Source organism: Panthera pardus, unplaced genomic scaffold (assembly GCF_024362965.1).
Source record: "Panthera pardus isolate Hobbes unplaced genomic scaffold, ASM2436296v1 HiC_scaffold_2, whole genome shotgun sequence".
NCBI classification, from domain to species: Eukaryota; Metazoa; Chordata; class Mammalia; order Carnivora; family Felidae; genus Panthera; species Panthera pardus.
The window spans coordinates 145,825,602-145,848,135 of record NW_026526765.1 but is presented as its reverse complement, the minus strand read 5'-3'; the positions used below and the strand labels follow the sequence as shown (position 1 = coordinate 145,848,135).

The following is a 22,534-nucleotide window of genomic DNA, read 5'->3' as shown; positions in this document are numbered from 1 at the left end:
GGCATCCCCCTAAGCCTTTACTTAAGTGAAAACAAATGTTCACAAAAAGACTGCCACACAAGTGTTTAGATCAGCCCTATTTGTGAAACTGACTGAGCCACCCAGGCGCCCCAAGATTCTAACATCTTAATGGTTCCTCTTCCCATGTTCTTGGTTTGCAAGTTAAGACCTGGAAAAGCCAAGTGATTTGTTGAAAATCATGTCTCTTGCTTTCAAGTCTAGTGATCATTTGAGCTCATGGAGCTACCTTACAGGAGCAGTAACTTCCTGGGATGTAAAGACAGTTCTTATGGTTCAACACTTCCTTTCCTATTCCTGGGTTTCCTAGACTCACCTGCCCAGAAAGTAGGAGTAGAATCTGGGGGGGTGGGGGTAAGAGTTCTTCATGGCCCACCTTCCTGGCCCCAGCAAACCCTGCAGCCACTTGATTTATTTTTCTGAAATGGCAGGGACACATTACAGTGGAGCCCCCAAAGCCTAGGTGAGTTTGCAGAGCACAGCTCTGGGCTTGCTGGTTTTGGACATGCAGAGTGAGAAAGTCATAAAGTCTGTTGTGTTAATCCACTGAGATTGCAGTGTCAGTATGGTACCTTGGCATCACCTTCTTCATATAATTTCCAAAGCACTGTAGGAGAAGAGATCACTTCATGCCATTGTTGCATTAAAGATTCACATTGAAAATCGTATGTGGAATTCTTTGGTAACGAGCACTAAGAAAGACACCACATTATTCATCTGGCTGAGGAATAGCAGGAAAGAGCCAGCTCACATGGAGCCGAAAGCCTGACAGGATCCTTCAAGTTTTTTCTTCTAATTCAGCAGACCATTTCTATGTTCTGGTAAAACACTGTCCATCCTTGCATAGAGGTGACACGGACTAAATTTTGGTTGTTGCGCAACACAGAAAACTAGTAGGAAGTGCGCTTACACTTGAGGTTCTGTCTTTGTAAAAAGTAAATAAATGAAATAATATTTTAAAACATATTTGAGAATAGTCTGGCTAAAATCACCCCGTATGGAAGACACTAAAGATATTAAGTTTGCTTAGCTGCTTTACAGTGGATTCTAATGACACCAAAGTGTTTACCAGTAATATGATTTCTTTATATGCTGCACAGTCATTTTTATGTTACATTAACTTCATTTTGTGTTCTTTGGATCATTCCCACAATGCTTAGTGTGCAGTGGGTTGTGACTTAATTGCCCTATTATGTGGTATTAATAACCTATAGAAAAAAAAAAAAAAGGAACCAAAGCGTGAATTAAAAGGAGTGAGTCTTGGTTACTGGAGGTGGTATAGGAGACCAAACAATAGAATTATCACAAATGTAAATGGAATCTCCAGCAGAACATACCACCAGAATAAAGACCATTGAGAAGATTCCTTTTTTGGAAAGAAACTCCCCAAAATGCACCAATGGGGATTTATTTAAATCTGAATGAAGAGTTAAATACAACTCACTTAAGGATGCCTTCTATTTTACAAATAATACTTTTTAAAAAATGTTTGTTTATTTTTAGAGAGAGAGAGAGTGAGCATGAGCAGAGAGAGACACAGAGAGAGAATCCCACGCAGGCTCCATGGTGCCAGTGTAGAGCCTGAGGTAGGGCTTGAACTCATGAACTGTGTGACATTAGGACCTGAGCTGAAATCAAGAGTTAGACACTCAACTGACTGAGCCACCCAGGCACCGCAAAACAATACTTCTTTCTCAGTATTTTACATCTAACTTAAAATGTCTAGATTCTCACTGCTCTGAACAGTATATTAAAAAACTGTAAGTGATAATACTTACAGGTTTAAAAAAAATTATGTAAGTCATTCCTTTTCAAAGGCGTCTGCCTCTTAGAGATGATCACATGGGGGGCAGTGTGAAAAGGACAGATACATCCCGTTATTTTTCAAAAGTAAGGTTGTTAATGTACTAAATAGTACTGACTAGTAATTTCCCACTGTAGCTGTTCTTTACAGTTCAATTAAAGGAAATATTTGAAGATCAACGTTTAGAAAATTGGTGTAGTTCTCATAAATGCTAGTTAGTTGGGTTTTTCTCTGTTGCCTTTGATTGTGTTTTTTGTTTGTTTTGTTTTTATTTGTACAAAGTAGACAAGTCTGGAATAGTAGTTAAATTCGATCTGAAACAAGAATATTTTTTTAAGTTTATTTATTTTGAGAGAGAGAGAGAGAATGAGCTGGGGGAGGGGGAGGGGGCACAGAGAGGGGGAGACAGCACAAGAAGGAGAGGAGCAGGGAGAGAGAATCCCAAGCAGGCTTCATGCTTTTACCACAGAGCCTGATGTGGGGCTGGTCCTCACAAGCCATGAGATCATGACCTGAGCTGAAGTCAGGAATTGGACGCTCATCCAAATGAGCCACCCAAGAGCCCCTGAAACAAGAATATTTTTTTTTCTTTCTTTTTTTTAATGTTTATTTATCTTTGGGAGACAGAGAGAGACAGAGCATGAGCAGGGGAGGGGCAGAGCGAGAGGGAGACACAGAATCTGAAGCAGGCTCCAGGCTCTGAGCTGTCAGTACAAAGACCGACGTGGGGCTCAAACCCACGAACCGTGAGATTGTGACCTGAGCCAAAGCTGGACGCTTAACCGACTGAGCCACCCAGGAACCCCGAAACAAGAATAATTTTAATTTGTTTGCTAACTTACCTAACCGAGACACCTGTTTCTGTAACTTTGACTCTCAGCCCCAACTACATGAACTGCCACATCTGGAGCTCTCAAGACTTCCCCCAACTTCTTCCAAGATTTGTTCTAATATTCAACCCCTCTGTGCTTATTTCCATTTGGATGTTAAGATACACCTAAATTCAGTGTGTCTAAAACCAGATTTGCCTCCTTCCTCCAGTCACAGCTCCCAAACCCATTATGTCTCTCACTGACTGCATCTTCCTCCCTGCCCCAAGCTTGGATTCTCCCACTCACCTTCCCTCCTCCCTTCCTCCATTTACCTTCCGCCCAGATCTCTTCACCACCAGATCCAGGTAATTCTTCTTCCCTTTGAGTTTCTCTCAAATAGCTCGTGCTTTCTGTTCCTAGCACCACCCACCTGTCCCATCCCTCACCATAGCTCACCAGCACTGGGGTAGGGGCTCCTTGACTGGTCCCCTTGCCTCCCTCTCCTGACTGCAGTCCATCCTCCAAAGACCCCAGCAGCCCTCCTCAAGTACCTCTTCATCAAGATTTTCAGCTGTTGATAACACCCTATGGCTTCTCTTTGACCCATGGACTAGAGTATAAAGGTCCCAGCCTCAGACTCAAGGGTTCACACAGGTCTATTCCCCATCCTTGTTTTTTTCTGTCATGTTCTGTTCCTCCTTGATCAAATCTCTCCATTCTAGCCAAGCCCATCTTTTGACCAGTCAGCAAGGTCATAGTTGCTCTTTCGGATTTTAAGCCATTTCTGCCATATTTCTCACTACGAATTTCCTTTGCCGTGTCCACTCAGATCCATCTTCATGCCTATTTACCACACCCCTCTTTATTTTTGTAGACTTTCCTGTACTCAGTACGTATTTAGTGGGCATGTACAGTGGGTTCTGTCTCTGAAACTGGTCTTGGTGGGAGCTGAGGGAAGAGTCTTTGTGCCTGGCTCCATTGTCTGAGAAGCTCCTGCTTTGTATGTAGCACAACAACCCGGAGTTTTCTAGGAGACTTCCCATAGTAACTGCTCTCTGAACATACGGAGAGCCTCATGATGTTCATGTTCTCACTACCTCACAACATGCATAGATGACATGGATACCTGGTGCCTTTTTTTGTTGATGAGTGAACTGACTGTGCCTTGAACAAGGTCTTAGCTTTCTTATGAGTCAGTCTCCTCATATGTGAAAGGAAGAACTGAAAACCATTCATCGCTGAGACAATCCCATGATTCTGGTCATTGCACGAGTGTTTTCAGTGGCCATGCGGTGTTGGCCAATTTTCCATATCCTTACCTATTAGATTGCATGATCTTGGCAGAAAGACTAGTAAATTCTCAGCAAATGTGTGTTGCTTGATTTTTAGCATCTTACGTATCTTTCTTATAGATCGTGATTGGGAACATTATTGTCCGCTCCCTTCTCCTAATTCCTTATAGGAGTTTTTTTCTTGTTCTTGAAAGAAAGGCAAACAGAAAAATTCCCAATACACTGTCTCAGAATGTCTTTCAGGAACATTAAGTCTGTTTGTGTTTACCTCTTGAGGGCAGTTTTAGGAAAGAAAACATGAGACTGTTTGCTTAAATGGTATTCATGTCTCCAGTGTTACTCAGTACTCTAAAGTTACCCAGCCTCACCATTTATTTGCTAGAAAGGAATGGCGATGTCTCATCACAAAGATTCAAAGTGATAGCAGATTCAGTCATTAAGCGAGAAGCCCCATCTGAGTCGCAAGTGATTTTTATATATGTAAAGCCCAGAAGAGGCTGGTGTATAGGCAGTGTGTATGAGAACAAGAATCTGCAGTGGGAATTCATTAGGTCTGGAAGTAGCCCTGGATTCTGGGCCTTTAAATGCTACTTATTGAGTCTATGCTCATAATATTGCCAACATCCCACCATGGGCTGAGTGATTAAAAGAACAATGAGAATGACTCACATTTTGTTGGTGAGGTAAGACATACATTTTTCTGTCCATCCAGGAGAGAAAATCCAGCCTAGGTGCAAATCAGGCTGCTACAAATTCAAGGTTTCTTTCTTTGTCTGGGTCCGCAGATCTTCCTGTGTGTCATCTTTCCCTCCCAAGCTTTGGGGTAAACCAGTCCAGACCCTTGCCCTTTCCTTCTGTTCCTCACTCTCAGTGGAAGATTTTATCTCTAACTTCCTGGAGAGAATAAAGGGCCTTAACTCCCACATTCTCGTCCATCCCATGCTGGCTTCTTTTGCTGCTGTTGAAATGCATGAAGATGTGTCCAAGGGTCAGATCTACTCCATGGCTTCAAAGTGTGTTGATCAGCCTGTCCCTCTAGAACAGTTCTAGATCCCTCTAGTGCTAGATCCCTCTGGAACAATGGATCTCAACCCTAGCTGTACATTGGAATGAGCTGGCCTGTTTTTGCAAAACTAATTCTCAGGCTCTACCTTTGGCCAATGAAGTTGGAGTCTCTGAGGGTGAAACTCAATGTATCAAGACGTAACAAAAACATTTTTTTTAATGCTTATTTATTTTTGAGAGAGAGACAGAGCATGAGAAGGGGAGGGGCACTTAACCAACTGAGTTGGTTTCATAAACTACCCAACATTTGAATTCAATTAAGTGTTGAATTTCGATTAAAATAAGTATTAAAGAATTTTATATTAAGTAAAGTGTAAGATACTTCTTATTAAAATATTAAATGTATTTTATTGCATTAAATATGTTATATATTTGTTAAATACACATTAAACGTTAAATATATGATGTTTCTATTCTTAATATGATAACCATATCAAGGCGAAAGCTTCTAGAGAAAAAATTCATTCAAACCATTTCTTAAAAATTTTGGCCAGCTCTTATTTCCATTCAAATATAAATTTGCTAATCCTAAAATTCATATGGAACCACAAAAGGCCCCGAATAGCCAAAGTAATTTTGAAGAAGAAGACCAAAGCAGGAGGCATCACAATCCCAGACTTTAGCCTCTACTACAAAGCTGTAATCATCAAGACAGCATGGTATTGGCATAAAAACAGACACATAGACCAATGGAATAGAATAGAAACCCCAGAACTAGACCCACAAACGTATGGCCAACTCATCTTTGACAAAGCAGGAAAGAACATCCAATGGAAAAAAGACAGTCTCTTTAACAAATGGTGCTGGGAGAACTGGACAGCAACATGCAGAAGGTTGAAACTAGACCACTTTCTCACACCATTCACAAAAATAAACTCAAAATGGTTAAAGAACCTGAATGTGAGACAGGAAACCATCAAAACCTTAGAGGAGAAAGCAGGAAAAGACCTCTCTGACCTCAGCCGTAGCAATCTCTTACTCGGCACATCCCCAAAGGCAAGGGAATTAAAAGCAAAAGTGAACTACTGGGACCTTATGAAGATAAAAAGCTTCTGCACAGCAAAGGAAACAACCAACACAACAAAAAGGCAACCAACGGAATGGGAAAAGATATTTGCAAATGACACATCGGACAAAGGGCTAGTATCCAAAATCTATAAAGAGCTCATCAAACTCCACACCCGAAAAACAAATAACCCAGTGAAGAAATGGGCAGAAAACATGAATAGACACTTCTCTAAAGAAGACATCCGGATGGCCAACAGGCACATGAAAAGATGTTCAACGTCGCTCCTTATCAGGGAAATACAAATCAAAACCACACTCAGATACCACCTCACGCCAGTCAGAGTGGCCAAAATGAAGAAATCAGGAGACTATAGATGCTGGAGAGGATGTGGAGAAACAGGAACCCTCTTGCACTGTTGGTGGGAATGCAAATTGGTGCAGCCGCTCTGGAAAGCAGTGTGGAGGTTCCTCAGAAAATTAAAAATAGACCTACCCTATGACCCAGCAATAGCACTGCTAGGAATTTATCCAAGGGATATAGGAGTACTGGTGCATAGGGGCACTTGTACCCCAATGTTTATAGCAGCACTCTCAACAATAGCCAAATTATGGAAAGAGCCTAAATGTCCATCAACTGATGAATGGATAAAGAAATTGTGGTTTATATATACAATGGAATACTACGTGGCAATGAGAAAAAATGAAATATGGCCTTTTGTAGCAACATGGATGGAACTGGAGAGTGTGATGCTAAGTGAAATAAGCCATACAGAGAAAGACAGATACCATATGGTTTCACTCTTATGTGGATCCTGAGAAACGTAACAGAAACCCATGGGGGAGGGGAAGGAAAAAAAAAAAAAAAGAGGTTAGAGTGGGAGAGAGCCAAAGCATAAGAGACTGTTAAAAACTGAGAACAGGGGCGCCTGGGTGGCGCAGTCGGGTAAGCGTCCGACTTCAGCCAGGTCACGATCTCGCGGTCCGTAAGCTCGAGCCCCGCGTCAGGCTCTGGGCTGATGGCTCGGAGCCTGGAGCCTGTTTCCGATTCTGTGTCTCCCTCTCTCTCTGCCCCTCCCCCGTTCATGCTCTGTCTCTCTCTGTCCCAAAAATAAATAAAAAATGTTGAAAAAAAAAAAAACAAAAAAACTGAGAACAAACTGAGGGTTGATGGGGGGTGGGAGGGCGGGTAGGGTGGGTGATGGGTATTGAGGAGGGCACCTTTTGGGATGAGCACTGGGTGTTGTATGGAAACCAATTTGACAGTAAATTTCATATATTAAAAAATAAAAAAAAAACAAATATAAATTTGCTTATTTTATTCTACATAGACAATAGAATAGTATTCAGCCTTAAAAAGGAATGAAGTGCTGATAACACGCTGTAACATTGCTGAAGCTTGAAAACAATGTGGTAAGTAAAAGAAACCAGCCATTAGCAGAATTACTGCATGATTCCATTGATATGAAATGCCCATCACAGATAAATCTATAGAGACAGAAAAGAGTGGTTGCCTAAAATGAGGGTGGAAAAAATGAGGGTAATGGGCAGTGATGGATGATGGGGACAGGGTTTCTGGGGGACGAAATGTTCTAAAATTGGAGTGATGAGTGAACCGTCTTGTGAATGTACTAAAAAGCACTGAACTATAAACTTTTAATGGATGAATTGTACTGTTTATGAATTATCTCAATAAAGCTGCTATAAAATTATATTAATGAAAGGAAATATGAATCACATTTTATCTTCATTCTACCTGAACTTCAAGTATAAAGGTTTGATAGAACCTCCGTGAGTGTGCAGAGACTCAAGGTATATTGCCATTATGAGCTCTTCCCGCAGTACTTACTAGACAATGGGTTTTAGAAGATGAGAGTGGAGAGATACCAATGTAAGGTTGGGTGATACACATGAAATAGACATTACCTTGTAGTAGTAAAACTAAATGGTTGTCATAAATGGGATGATCATATAGGTACTTTGCCAGTAGAGTCCAGTTTATATTTCTTTCCCTGACCTGGTGAAATAGTCCCTTAACTCTCAAAACCTTTCTGACTTAGTAAATTATATGAATTTCCTCAAATTATGGGAGGTATTAGCATGTGTAAAGGCAACATGTTGTTAACAGTCCTGATATAACGTTAGTGATGGGGGGAAACTTCCGCTGAGTGAGTTCACAAAAAGTAAGATGAACCTAATAATTACCTTTGATGTGTTCCTGGAAGTAAAAGGATATTCCTTTAAATCAGATGCTGTGGTAGAGGAAGTTGTTAACTAATTTTAGACCAGGGATCTAATATAAAATTTATAAACGTTTAGGTCTTCTACCTCTCAAGGCCATCAGAAGTCCTTTGTCTTCCCTGCCCTGTGCCATACATTTCACCCCACATCGTTGTTGATCAAATTCAGATCTTGCTGTTTCAGTAGTTCTTTCCCACCCACTTTTTTTTTAAAGTTTATTTATTTTGAGAGAGAGACACACAGAGCACGAGCAGGGGAGGTACAGAGAAAGAGAATGAGAGAGAGAATCCCAAGTAGGCTCCACGCTATCAGTGCAGAGCCCGACATGGGGCTGGAACTCATGAACCATGAAATTGTGATCTGAGCTGAAATTAAGAATCACATGCCTAACCGACTGAGCCACCAGGCATCCCTCCCACCCACTCTTACTTCATGATGTAGGGGATACATTGTCACCACGTTTTGTTGTAGGGGATTTCTGTTAGTTTTTGCTTAATTTATCCTATTTACTCTTTCTTTAGGGGTAATTCAGGGAGATTTAAAATCTGCACTGCAACCCTGTACCTGCTTCCAGATTGCCTCCAGAAACCACATCTCCCTCTTTCTTGGTTATTATTTTTTTTTCTTATTCAGCACACTCTACAGCAAATAACCAAGAAAGAGCTTGTGGGTGGTTTTGTTTTGTTTTATAATTTGAAGTCCTGATATATCTTTATTTTACAAAGACCTTTAGCTAGTTTGGCTAAGGAGGGCATTCTGGTTAAAAATTCATTTCCTTCATTTGTTTTATTTTTTAAATTCCAAGTATGACTGAAATCATAGGTATTTGTCTTTCTCTGACTTACTTATTTTACTTAGCATTATACTCTCAAGCTCCATCCATGTCCTTGCAAATGGCAAGATTTCATTCTTTTTTATGGCTGAGTAATATTCCATTACACACACACACACACACACACACACACACACACACACACACACCTTCTTTATCCATTCATCTATTGATGGACCCTTGGGCTGCTCCCAAAATTTGGCTATTGTAAGTAATGCTGAAATAAACATAGGGGTGCATATGTCTCTTCAAATTAGTGTTCTCATATTTCTTGAGTAAATACCCAGTAGTAGAATTACTGGATTATATTTTGTTTCTATTTTTGATTTTTTGAGAAACTTCCATGCTGTTTTCCACAGTGGCTGCTGCACCAGTTTGCATTCCCACCATTAGTGTGGAGGGTTCCATTTTCTCTACATCCTTGCCAACACGTGTTGATTTTTGTGTTTTTGATTTTAGTTATTCTGACAGGTGTGAGGTGACACCTTAGTGTGGTTTTGAATTGCATTTCCCTGATGATGAGTGATGTTGAGCATCTTGTCATGTCTGTTGCATATCTGGATGTCTTCTTTGAAAAAATGTATATCCATGTCTTCTCCCCATTTTTTAATTGGATTGATTGATTTTTGGTGTTCAGTTGTAGGAGTTCTTTATATATTTGGACATTAACCCCTTATTAGATAATCGTTTGCAAATATCTTTTCCCATACACTAGGTTTCCTTTTCATTTTGTTGATGGTTGCCTTCACTGTCCAAAAGTTTTTTTAGTTTCTTGTGGTCCCAAGTGTTTATTTTAGCTTTTGTTGCCTTTGTCTAAGGAGGTGGATCCAAGAAAATATTACAAAGACTGATGTCCAAGAGTTAACTATCTATGTTTCCTCCTAGGAAGTTTATGGCCTCAATTCTTAAATTTTGGTCTTTGTTCCATTTCAAATTTATTTTTGTGCATGCTGCAAGAAGGTGGTCTGTTTCGTTCTTTTCCATGTAGCTGTCCAATTTTCCCAACACCATGTGTTGAAAAGACTGTCCTTCACCCATAGTATGTTCTTACCTCCTTTGCTGTGGATTAATTGACCACAAAAGCATGACCATAAAATTGGCATAAAAGCATGGATTTATTTCTGGGATCTCTGTTCTGTCCTATTGATCTATGTATCTATTTTCATGTCAGTACTATAGTGTTTTGGTTACTGTAGCTTGGTGGAATTGTTTGAAATCTGGGAGCATTTCTTGTTGTTCCATATAAATTTGAGGATTATTTGTTCTAGTTCTGTGAAAATGCTATTGGTATTTTTGATAGGAATTGCATTGAATCTTTAGATTGTTTTGAGTAGCATGGATATTTGAACAATATTAATTCTTTTAATTCATGAGCATGGTGTATATTTTCATTTATTTTGTCATCTTTAATTTCTTTCATCAGTGTGTTAGAGTTTTCAGAGCTCAGGTCTTTTACTCCCTTGGTTAAATTTGTTCCTAGGTATTATATTGTTTTTGATGTTGTTATAAATGGGATTATTTTCTTAATTTCTCTTTCTGACAGTTGGTTATTAGTATACAGAAACAACAGATTTCTGTATGTTACTTTTGTATCCTCAACTTTAATTAATTTATTTATTAGCTCTAATAGATTTGTAATGAAATCTTTAGGCTTTTCTATGTATAGTATCATATTATCTACAAATATGGAAGTTTTATTTCTTCCTTACCAGTTTGGTTGCTTTTTATTTCTTTTTCTTGTCTGATTACTGTGGTTAGGACTTCTAGTACTGTGTTGTATAAAATTGGCAAGAGTGGGCATCCTTGTCCTCCTGATCTTAGAGGGAAAGTTTTCAGCTTAGCACATTGCATATGATGTTAGCTGTGGGTTTGTCATACATGGACTTTGTTATGTTGAGATATATTGCCTCTATACCAACTTTATTGAGAGTTTTTATCATAAATGGATGTTGAACTTTGTAATATGCTTTTTCTGCATTTTGCTAATGTGATACATATCATGTTAATTGATTTGTGGATGTTGAACCATCCTTGCATCCCCTCAAATAAATCCTGCTTAATCATGGTATATGATTCCTTAAGTGTATTGTTGAATTCAGTTTGCTAATATTCTGTTGGTGAGTTTTGCATCTGTGTTTATCAGGGAGATTGGCCTGTAATTTTTTTTTTTTTTTTTTTTGGAGTGGCTGTTTTTGGTATCAGGGTAATTCTTTTCTCTGAAAATAACTTTGGAGGCATTTTTTCCTCTCAGTTTTTTGGAATAGTTTAAGTATAGGTTTTAACTCTTCTTTAAATGTTTGGTAGAATCCACTTGTGAGGCCATTTGGTCCTGGACCTATGTTTGTTGGGAGATTTTTGATTATCAGTTTAATTGCTATTGATTATTTATTTATTTATTTATTTTTCTAATTTTTTTTAATCTTTATTTTTGAGAGAGAGGGAGACAGCGTATGAGCAGGGGAGGAGTAGAGACAGAGGGAGACACAGAATCTGAAGCAGGCTCCAGACTCTGAGCTGTCAGCACAGAGCCTGACACGGGGCTCAAACTCATGAACTGTGAGATCATGACCTGAGCCGAAGTGAGACACTCAACCCACTGAGCCATGCAGGCACCCCTGATTATTTATTTAGATTCTCTGTTTCTTTCTGAATCAGTTTTGGAAGACTGTGTGTTTCCAGGAATTTATCCATTACTTCTAGTTTGTCCAGTGTGTTGGTATATAATGACTCATGTTAATCTCTTATAATTCTTTGTTTTTGTGTGGTGTCAGGAATTTCTCTTTCATTTCGGATCGATTTATATGAGTCTTCTTTGTTTTTCTTGATGAGTATGGCTAAATGATATCAATTTTGTTTCTTTTCAAAGAACTGGCTCTTGGTTCCATTGATCTTTTCTATTTATTTGAGTCCCTATTTTATTTATTTCCATTATGATCTTTATTATTATTTCCCTTCCACTAACTTTGGGTTCTGTTTGTTATTCTTTTTTCTTATTCCTTTAGGTATAAAGTGAAAATGTTTATTTGATATTTTTCTTATTTCTTGAGGAAGGCCTGCATCATTATATAATTCCCTCTTAATAGTGCTTTTGCTATATCCCAAAGATTTTGAACTGTTGTGTTTCCATTTTCATTTTCTCCATCTTTTAAAAAAAATTTCCTCCTTGATTTCTTTGTTGACTTATTGATTATTCAGAGTGTTTTGTTTAGCATCCACATGTTGGCATTTTTCTAGGGTTTTTTTCCTTGTAATTAATTTCTAGTTTCATACTGTTGTGGTTGGAAAAAATTGCTTGACATGATTTCAGTGTTGTTTAATTTATTGAGACTTGTTTTGTGGCCTAATATGTGATGTATACTGCAAGTGTTCCATTTGTCTTTGAAAAGAATTTGTATTCTGCTGGATGGAATATTCTGTATATACCTGATCTAATATGCCATTCAAAGTCACTGTTTCCTTAAGGATTTTCTATGTGGATGATCTCTCCATTGATGTAAATGTGATTTTTAAACATCCCTGTATCATGATATTACTGTCAATTTCTTACTTTGTGTCTGTTAATATTTGCTTTATTTATTTAGATGCACCAAAGTTGGGTGCATAGGTATTCATAATTGTTAAATCTTCTTGGACTGATCTCTTTATCATGATGAAATGCCCTTCTCTGTCTTTTATTATGGTCTTTCTTCTAAAGTCCACTTTTTCTGATATAAGTATTATTACCAAGCTATTTTTTTATTTCAATTCACATGGAATATCTTTGTGTCTCCCTCCCTTTGAATTTGTATATGTCTATTGGTCTGAAGTGCATGTCTTATAGGTAGCATATAGATGGCTCTTGTTTTATGCATTCAGTCACCCCTATGTTTTTTTTTTATTAGAGCAGTTAGTCAATTTGCATTTTTAAAAAATGTTTACTTATTTATTTGAGAGAATGTAAGCAGGGGAAGGGCAGAGAGAGAGGGAGAGAGAGAGAGAATCCCATGCAGGCTCCACACTGTCAGCATAGAGCCCGATGTGGGACTTGATCCCACAAACCCTGAGATCATGACCTGAGCCAAAATCAAGAGTCAGATGCTCAACCAACTGAGCCACCCAGGTGCCCCAGTCATTTTGCATTTTAAAGTAATTATTGATAGATATATACATATTGCCATTTTGTTAATTATTTCCTGGTTGTTTTTGTAGTTCTTCTCTGTGCTTCTCTTACTCTCTTTCCTTGTGAATGATGACTTTTTTAGTGTTATGTTTGGATTCCTTTCTTTTTATTTTTTGTGCATTTTATATAGGTTTTCAGTTTGTGGTTACCAATGCTGTTCATATATAACACTCTATGTATGTAGCAGTCTGTTTTAAGTCAATGGTCACTTAAGTTTGAGCACATTCTAAAAGCACTACATTTTAACCCCCCCTCCAGGGTTTTATGTTTTTTGACCTCAAACTGTACATATTTTTATTTTGTATATTCCTTAACTACTTGTAGAAACAGTTGATTTTACTACTCTTGTCTTTTAAACTGTATAGTAGTTTTATAAGTAGTTAATCCACTACTTTTACAGTATGTTTGCTTTTACCAGTGAGATTTTTTTTTTTACGTAATTTTCTTCTAGTTAAGGCCTTTTTTTCCTGCTTAAAGAAGTCCCTTTAACATATCTTGTAAGGCCATTTAGTGGTGATGAACTCCTTTTACTTTTGTTTGTCTGAAAAACTTTTTATCTTTTCTTCAATATTGAATGATAACCCTGCCTAATAGAGTATTCTTGGTTGTAGATTTTTTCCTTTCAGGACTTTGAATATATCATGCGACTCTCTTCTGGCCTGTAAAGTTTCTGCTGAAAAATAAGCTGATGGCTTCATGGGGTTTTCATTGTACGTAACTGTTTTCTTTTCCCTTGCTGCTTTTAAAATTCTCTATAATTGGGGCACCTGGGTGGCTCAGTCAGTTAAACATCCAACTTTGGCTCAGGTCATGATCTTGTGGTTCGTGAGTTTGAGCCCCAAATCGGACTCTGTGCTGACAGCTCAGAGCCTGGAGCCTGCTTTGGATTCTGTGTCTCCCTCTCTCTCTGCCCCTCCCCTGCTCACATTCTGTCTCTCTTGCTCTCAAAAATAAATAAACATTAAAAAAATAATAAAATTCTCTATCATTAATTTTTACCATTTTAATTATTATGTATCTTGGTTTAGACCTCCTTATGTTTATCTTGTTTGAAGCTCTCTGTTCTCCCTGGACCTGGATGTCTATTTCCTTCTTCAGGTAGGACAAGTTTTCAGCTATTGTTTCTTCAAAGAATTTTTTGCTTTCACCTCTTCCTTCTTCTTCTGGGAACCCTATAATGTGAATGTTAGTACAATTGTTATTCCAGGGATCCCTTAAACTATCCTCATTTTTAAAAATTCTTTTTATCTTTTTGCTGTTCATCCTGGCTGATTTCCACTATTTTGTCTTCCAGATCACTGATCTATCCTTCTGCATCCTTTAATCTGCTGTTGAGTATTTCTAGTGTATTTTTCATTCGTTATTGTATTCTTCAGCTCTGATTGGTTATTTTCTTTATTTTCTATGTCTTTGATGAAGTTGTCACTGTGTCCACTCATTCTCCTGAGTTCAGTGAGAATTTTTATTACTTTGAACTCTTTATCAGGTAGATTGCTTATCTCTGTTTTGTTTTGTTCTTTTTCTGTTTGTCTTCTTTTTTCTTTTGGAACATATTCTTCCATCTCCTCATGTTGCCTGATTCTGCATTTGTTTCTATGTGTTAGGTAGGTCAGCTATGTCTCCTGGTCTTGAAGGAGTGGACTTAAGTAGAAAGTGCCTATGGGGCTCAGAGGAACAACTCACCCTGGTCACCAGAACTAGGTGCTTCGGGGGGGGGGGGTCCCTGTGTGGGTTGCCTATGCCCTTCTGTTGTAACTGGGCCATAACTGCTGAAGGTGCACTGCTGGGTGTGGCTGGCCCCTGGCCTGGCTGGCTGGTATGAGCAGCTGCCATATAAATGTACTTTTTATCCATGCCTGCTGACTCACTGGTGAGCAAGGCTCAGCCCTAGTGTGACTAGTTACAAGGTCTTGCTGTGACTGCTGGGGTGGTACTGCTTGCCTCCACCCCCAGGACAGGAGCCACTTTGGGGGAGGGGCTTCCAGTCCTGACTGAGGCCACCCACTGGGTGTGAGACATTGGGAGCCACTTTGGTAGAGTGGGGGTGTGACACATGCCAGTTTGGTCTGAGATTGCTGCCAGGTGTAGTGGGATAGAAGCTGGAGGTGTTTTGTCCCAGCCACTGGCTGGGTGTGTTGTGGTGTGGTGGGAGCTGCCTTGGAAGGGGTGCCAGTCTTGGCTGAGGCTGCCTGCTGGTTTTGGAGAGGGGAGGGGGGATGCCACCTTGGAAGGGTAGCTGCGGGGGTGGGTCCATGAGGAAGCCAGGATGATATGATGGTGCTGACAAGATGGATGGAGTGTCAGAACTGGTGACCACCTGTACTTCTTTCCTGGAGAAATTTCCTACAAATCCCTGCTCCTCTGGCACATACACTAAAAGTGGTCCATAAATTTCCTTCACATATGGCTCAGGTACTTTTCAAATGGCTGCCTCTCTGCTGGGTCCTGGAGTGAGTGAGCTTGTATGCAGGCCCTTTAAGAGCAGAATCCTGGCTTCCTAGAAGACTCTGGCTCTCCTGGACTTAAGCCTCATTGATTTTCATAAGCCCCTGGAATTAGCCCTGCTGATTTTCAAAGCCAGGCATTATGAAGTCTTGTCTTCCCCGTGCAGGCCCCTGTGGTGGTGGTGGTGGTGGTGGTGGGTCTCCCTGGTGTGGAGCTTAAAGCCCTTGCTTCTCAGGGAAGACCTCCATGCCTGCAATATCCCTCCTACTCATGTGTCATCAGCCCAGGGGTATGGGTTCTAATCAGACCTCATCTGTGCTCCTGCTACCCTTCTTCATGTGGGGTTCTCTTTATGTCTTTAGCTGTGGAAGAGCTGTCGTGCCAGTGTTCGGGTCATTGTCAGAGAGGCACTCTGTATGCAGTGGTAGCTTTGGTGTGTCCGTGGGAAGAGGTGAGCTCAGAATCACCTGCCATCTTGATGGGGCTATCCGTAAGAGTTTCTTTTACAGATGCTCATCTATTTCCTGAGAATATTTTTTCCTCTCATTTTTTAGCCTTTTCATTGTTTGGAATTGGGGCTTGACTTGCTTTTTATCTTCCTCATTGTCCACATTTAGCTTTCAGCATTCTCTAATCATTTATACTTAGTGATCTGCTTCCTGACTTGTAAATATCGATTAGCATTTCTTATTTCATTTCTTATGTGCTTCAGTTCTTCACCAGCATTCTTTGATTTTGCAGAACTTGGGATTTTTACTTGGTTACCATCTTCTCAGTTCAGCATTAAGAGACTTGGAAGGGGAGATGCATTTAGTCTCCCCCCTTCCTTGGTAGCTCACTGGTATGGCCACCATCCGAGGTAGCTTTCTTTATTCCCATTATCTAGCTAAGAAATAAAGGTACGGTAAGTTGCTTAAGACAGTATAAGTAAGAATTTCTACCATACAGAGTGAGCCTGGGTTTGAAGCTCTTGTCCTTCATACAAACTGATTTCCAAGAAGTAGTTCAAACTGATAGCTTCCAACAAGACCTCTGGCCCCTACAATACAAACATTTACTGAGTGCTTCCCCAGACCCTGTGCTAAATGCTTCAAATAACATGATCTGATTTCATCTTCAAAAGAACCCCATGAGAGAGTTACTATTTCTCTCCCCAGTTCACAGGTGTGAAAGTTGAGCCATAGAAAGCTCCCCATTTGGGAGTCAGACACTCTCTTTCGAAGAATGTATAATTAAGAAGGATTAATGGCACCCAAATCATCAGTTGTAATTTGGACCAGGTAGAGCCTTGGCTTGAGAACTTTGAGTCTTCTAACACCTAAAAAATAAATAAAGAAATAAAAGAAATAAAAGAAAACCTTTCTCTGAGGGAAAAATTTGAAAGCAACCTCCGTGTCATTCAAAAGGAGTAAAATCAGTGAAGTCGTCAATGCCTAACTTTTATGTTACAGCCTCATGGTTTTGGTAACAAGAAACAGATGGTATCATCAGTTCCAAGTGAATAATGAGATGCTATCTCTCATATTATTCATTTGGAACCAAGATCAGAGGAAAGGTTTACTTATCACCTCCACATAGCCAAGGGCTTAGGAAAGAGTAGAAATGTGCTGGTTTGGTGACAGAAAGATTTTGCTTTGCCAAGAGTGTAACTTGGATAGACTTAATGAAATATTTCCATTTTTCAAAAGGGTTCGGTTCACAGTTTGTCTTTGTATTGTATAGGAAGCCAGCGTGATAGCAATCATTTAAGATTTTATTCCTGCTAGAGTATAGGCTTGTCAGCTGTAACCAGGATCCAAGGCTCAGGATGGAAACTCTAATCACTTTTTATCCTCTCTGCCACAGTGAATAAGAACAAAATTTCTAAAGGGTGATTTTAAAGGGGAAGATGTACTTTATATTCAGCTGGGAGAAAGAAACCAGTAGCTAGATAGAGAAGAGCAAAGGAGAGTTACTTTTCTTCACTGTGACACATAGTCCTTAGGCTCAGTAACATAAAACCCTTTCAGCATGATTATGGGCTGAGACTCTGGCTGGGAAGGGACCACACTGTCTCCAGGATTTGAAAAATAGTCAAGTGCAGTCACTGGAGTTAAATCCATAAATCAGATTAGGACCCAAGACACAAAAGTGTGACAAGCCAGACCTTTCCCTTTGCATTCTTTCCTTGAGCCATGTTCTCTGCATGTCACAAGTTTCACCATGGGTTTCTGTACCCGTTAGTTCCCCGACCCACTATCTGGGAGGAGATGGGAAGACAACAATGGATTGCTATTTTATCTCCAACTAAAAGTCAGCTGTAGCCTTCACATTGTTGGCAAACAGCTCTGCAAATAATTTTAGCTCTTTTGCACTTTTATCTTAAGAAGTGGATATAAATTGGGGGACCTGGCTGGTTCAGTCAGTTAAGCGTCCAACTTTGTCTCAGGTCATGATCTCATAGTCCGTGAGTTCAAGCCCCACGTCAGACTCTGTGCTGACAGCTCGGAGCCTGGAGCCTGCTTCAGATTCTGTGTCTCCCTCTCTCTCTGTCTCCCCCACCCCCTGCTTGCACTCTGTATCTCTCTCTCAAAAATAAATAAACATTAAAAAATTTTTTTAAAGAAGTAGATATAAATTTTCCCTGGAACATTTCTGTCTGGGCCCAAACTTTTCAGCAGTTTTTAGCACCCAGAATAAGATCAAGAAACAAGTAAGTTGTGGGGCTTCACCACCTAGAATTGGGAGGATTTTTATGAATTAACCTGCTACCCAAATGATACTCAGGGACACATGTAGCATTTCATTCTTTTTTTTTTTATTGGGGTATAACTGATATATAGCTTGTAATACTTCCAGGTGTAAAACATAATGAAATTCTAATGTAGAACTCAGTCATTGTGTTGAAAAGCACATTATTTGGTTTGATGCATTTACTTTCACTGGGATTCTCCTATCTGTGGTTTTCAAATATCCTTGATTCAGTGACTCACTTTCTTTCAACCAGTAACTTCTTATTTCTCTCTTCAGCCTGCCATTACTATACCAAGAAAAGAAAAGTACTTTGAAATTGCAGCAATATGAGAAAAAAATGAAAAAGAGAAAGTAATTTGTTTGGGTTTACTTAGGTTTGATCTAAGGAAGGAGGCTGCCCTTATATATACGGTTTTTGGGTCAGGCTAACAAAGAAGATAATTGATCACTAGCATAGGCCTCTATAATCAGTGACAATTAAAAATATTCAAATGATTGTATTCCATTATGAACACTTGGGGAAAACTTGGGCTGGTGGATCTCCATGTCTCTACAGCCAATGTCTATGGACTTCTTAGGACAGGGTATCTCAAAGTGTGGTCTTAGGGCCATGTGAATCTGAATCTTGTGAGTTTTTATGTAAAAGATTACTTTCTGAGCTTCACTACAGATTTTTAAAAAATAAAATCACTGGGATGGTAGGGGTGTCTGGCTGGCTCAGTCCGTAGAGCATACAACTCTTGATCTTGGGGTGATGAGTTCAAGCCCCATGTTGGATGTAGAGTTTCCTTAAAACATAAATAAAATCTTAAAAACAACAACAACAACACTGGGATGGTATCAAGATGTAGAGAAAGCATTTGACAAAATCTAACACAATAAAGCTTTCAGTAAACTAGGAATAGAGGGAAACTGTCAACTTGATAAATTATATCTACAAAAATCTACAGCCAGCATCCTACCTCATGGTGAGAAACTAGAATTTTTCCCATTAAGATCAAGAACAAGGCTAGGATGTCCTCTGTCACTACTGCTTTTCACCATCATACTTAAAGTCTAAGTTAACGCAATACGAAAAGAACATGAAAGTATACAGGCTGGTGAGGAAGAAATAAAACTGCCTTTGTTCACAGATGATGTGATTGTTAAGTAGAAAATCTGAAAGAATTGCATTTAAAACACAATACCATATACATTAGCACTCCCCTGATTGAATACTTAGATATAAATTTAACAAAATATATACATAAGAAATATGAACAAGACTACAAAACTGATGAAATCCAAGTGAATAGACTGTGGTATATACAATGGAATATTATTTGGCACTGAAAAAAAAACCTGAGCTAGCAAGCCATGGAAAGATGTGGAGGAAATTTACATGCATATTACTAAGTGAAAGAAGCCGGTCTGAGAAGGCTACGTGCTGTTTGATTCTAACTGTATCACATTGTTTAAAAAAGATAAAACAATGGTGATAGTAAAAACATTACTGGTTGCCAGGGGCTACAGGATAAATAGGCAGAGTACAAGGGATTTTCAGGACAGTGTAACTACTCTGTATGATTACATAATGGTGGACACATGTCATTATACATTTGTCTTAACCCATAGAATGTACAACAGTGAGAGTGAACTCTATGTGGGGCGCCTGGGTGGCTCAGTTGGTTAAGTGCGTGACTTCAGCTCAGGTCATAATCTCATGGTTCTTGGGTTCGAGCCCTGTGTTGGGCTCTATGATGACAGCTCGGAGCCTGGAACCTCCTTTGGATTCTGTGTCTCCCTCTCTCTCTGTCCCTATCCCACTCATTCTCTCTCTCTGTCTCTCAAAAATAAACAGTAAAAAATTAAAAAAAGAAAAAGAGTGAACTTGGGGCACCTGGGTGGCTCAGTCAGTTAAGCGTCCAACTTCAGCTCAGGTCATGATCTCACAGCTCGTGAATTTTAGCCCCGTGTCAGGCTCTATGCTGACAGCTCAGAGCCTGGAGCCTGCTTTGGATTCTGTGTCTCCCTCTCTCTCTGCCCCTCCCCCACCTATGCTTGGTGTCTCTCTCTCTCTCTCTCTCTCTCTCTCTCAAAAATAAATAAACATTAAAAAAAAAAAAAAAGAATGAACTCTATGTTACCATGAGTAAACTATGGTCTTTGGGAAATAGTGATGTGTCTATGTAGATTCATCAAGTGGTAATAAAAGTTTTGTGGGGGATGTTGAGATTGGGGGAGGCTATGGATGTGTGGGGGCAGGTGGTACATGGGAAATCTCTGTCTTCCATTCAGTTTTGCTGTGAACCTAAAATGGCTCTTGAAAATAAAATCTATTTTTAAAAATCAAGGGGGAAAAAAGCCTGGATGGTATCTGATGATAGATCATATCAGGGATCAGGAAACTTTCTTCTGTAAAGGGCCAAATTATAAATATTTTAGGCTTTATGGGCCTCGTATGGTTTCTGTTGTACACTTCTTTAAAAATGTGAAAATAATTTTTAGCTGACGGACCTGAAAAAAAAAACAGGTAGCCAGTAAGATTAGACCCATGAGTTATAGTTTGCTGATCTCTGGACTGTGTAATTAGAAACATTGATCTTGCAAAAAAAAGTTCTGAATGTTAACCTCACAAATCAAACCTATAAAATATTTTCGCACAGCACCTGGTTTAGCAAATAATGCATTAGAAAGGTATATTTCAATCTGATTAAAACCCTATTGTTAATTGATGCACTGACCATCTCCCTCAACACGCCTGGTTGTAGCAATGCTGGTCAAAATGTTTTAAAATATGTATTTAAAGTATATAGATGCTATATCACTTATGGAGGTGCGCAGAAGTAATGAAAAATCTCACCCAAGAAGAGGGAAATAAAACTTCATGAAAAGTGGCCAGTAAACTCCGTAAGCATGTGAATTGTCATTCAAAGAAATACAAATACTAAGGCAGTCTTCCAAAATGAATTTTTGAAATAAGTCGTTTTGAAATTCTAAAAAGATACAGGAATAAGTAATATTCGTAAGAGAAGAAAAAGAAATTGTGAGATACAAAGACAGGATGTGTCTCAAGAACAGGGAAAACATAAAAAAAACCAATTAGGAATCCGAGGATTGAAAATTATGGTCATTTAAAAAAATTATTTATTTATTTTGCATGGGGGAAGGAGAGGGGATGGGAAGAGAAAGAATCCCAAGTATGTGCCTTGCTGTTAGTGCAGAGACTGATACAGGGCTTAATCCCACAAACCCTGAAATCATGACCTGAGCTGAAATCAAGAGCCAGATGCTTAACCAACTGAGCCACCCAGGCACCCCCAAAATTATGGTCATTTTTACAGTAGCAAGGGAAGGGACATCTGGGTGGCTCAGGTGGTTAAGCATTGGACTGCAGCACAGGTCATGACCTCATGGCTCATGAGTTTGAGCCCTGTGCCAGGCTCTGTGCTGACAGCTCGGAGCCTGGAGCCTGATTTGGATTCTGTGCCTCCTTCTCTCTCTGCCCCTCCCCTGCTCACACTCTGTCTCTCTCTAAAATAAATAAACATTAAAAAAAATTAACAAGTGTATATAACTAAAGAGATAATTAATGTATTGGAAGACCTGAAACAAAACACTGAGACTTGTTTTTTTCAGTGACATTAAAGACCCAGATGAGAAGATAGAGCATTTTGTTCCAACATATACCTAATACATATTCTAAAAATAAGAGCTATAATGAGAGAGTATCTTCCAAATTGAAGAAAGACATAGATCCTCAGATGGACAATGACCCAAGTGGTGAATATAAGAAATAAAAATTCAGTCCTTTATACAATATGGTGATACTGATAATGCATGCTAGAAGGCAATGGATGCATACCCTATATGACACTTCTGTGTAACACAGAACATGGAGCCCTCTGGCGGACACTGTCCTTCAGTTTCAGGACTTGGGTTGAGGGGCCCATGGCCTAATTTTCAGCCTCCACTTCTTCTGTTAGCCATATTCCTTTGTATACAGCAGTAATGTCAGAACTCTACATGGTGAAAAATGAGAGAATCTAAATAGTAATTGTTCTATAGATTTTCTGCAATGTAGCAACAAGTATGCTGACTGTAGATTTTTTCCCTGTCTTTTTAAGTGATAATGCATGCTAGAAAGCA

At 39.3% G+C, this 22,534-nt stretch overlaps 1 protein-coding gene across 1 annotated transcript in view; it reads left to right on the top strand.

Annotated features, from left to right (window-relative positions):
• KCNN2 (potassium calcium-activated channel subfamily N member 2) overlaps positions 1–22,534 on the top strand; it is a 467,760-nt gene that overhangs the window by 159,285 nt on the left and 285,941 nt on the right. The window lies entirely within an intron of this gene.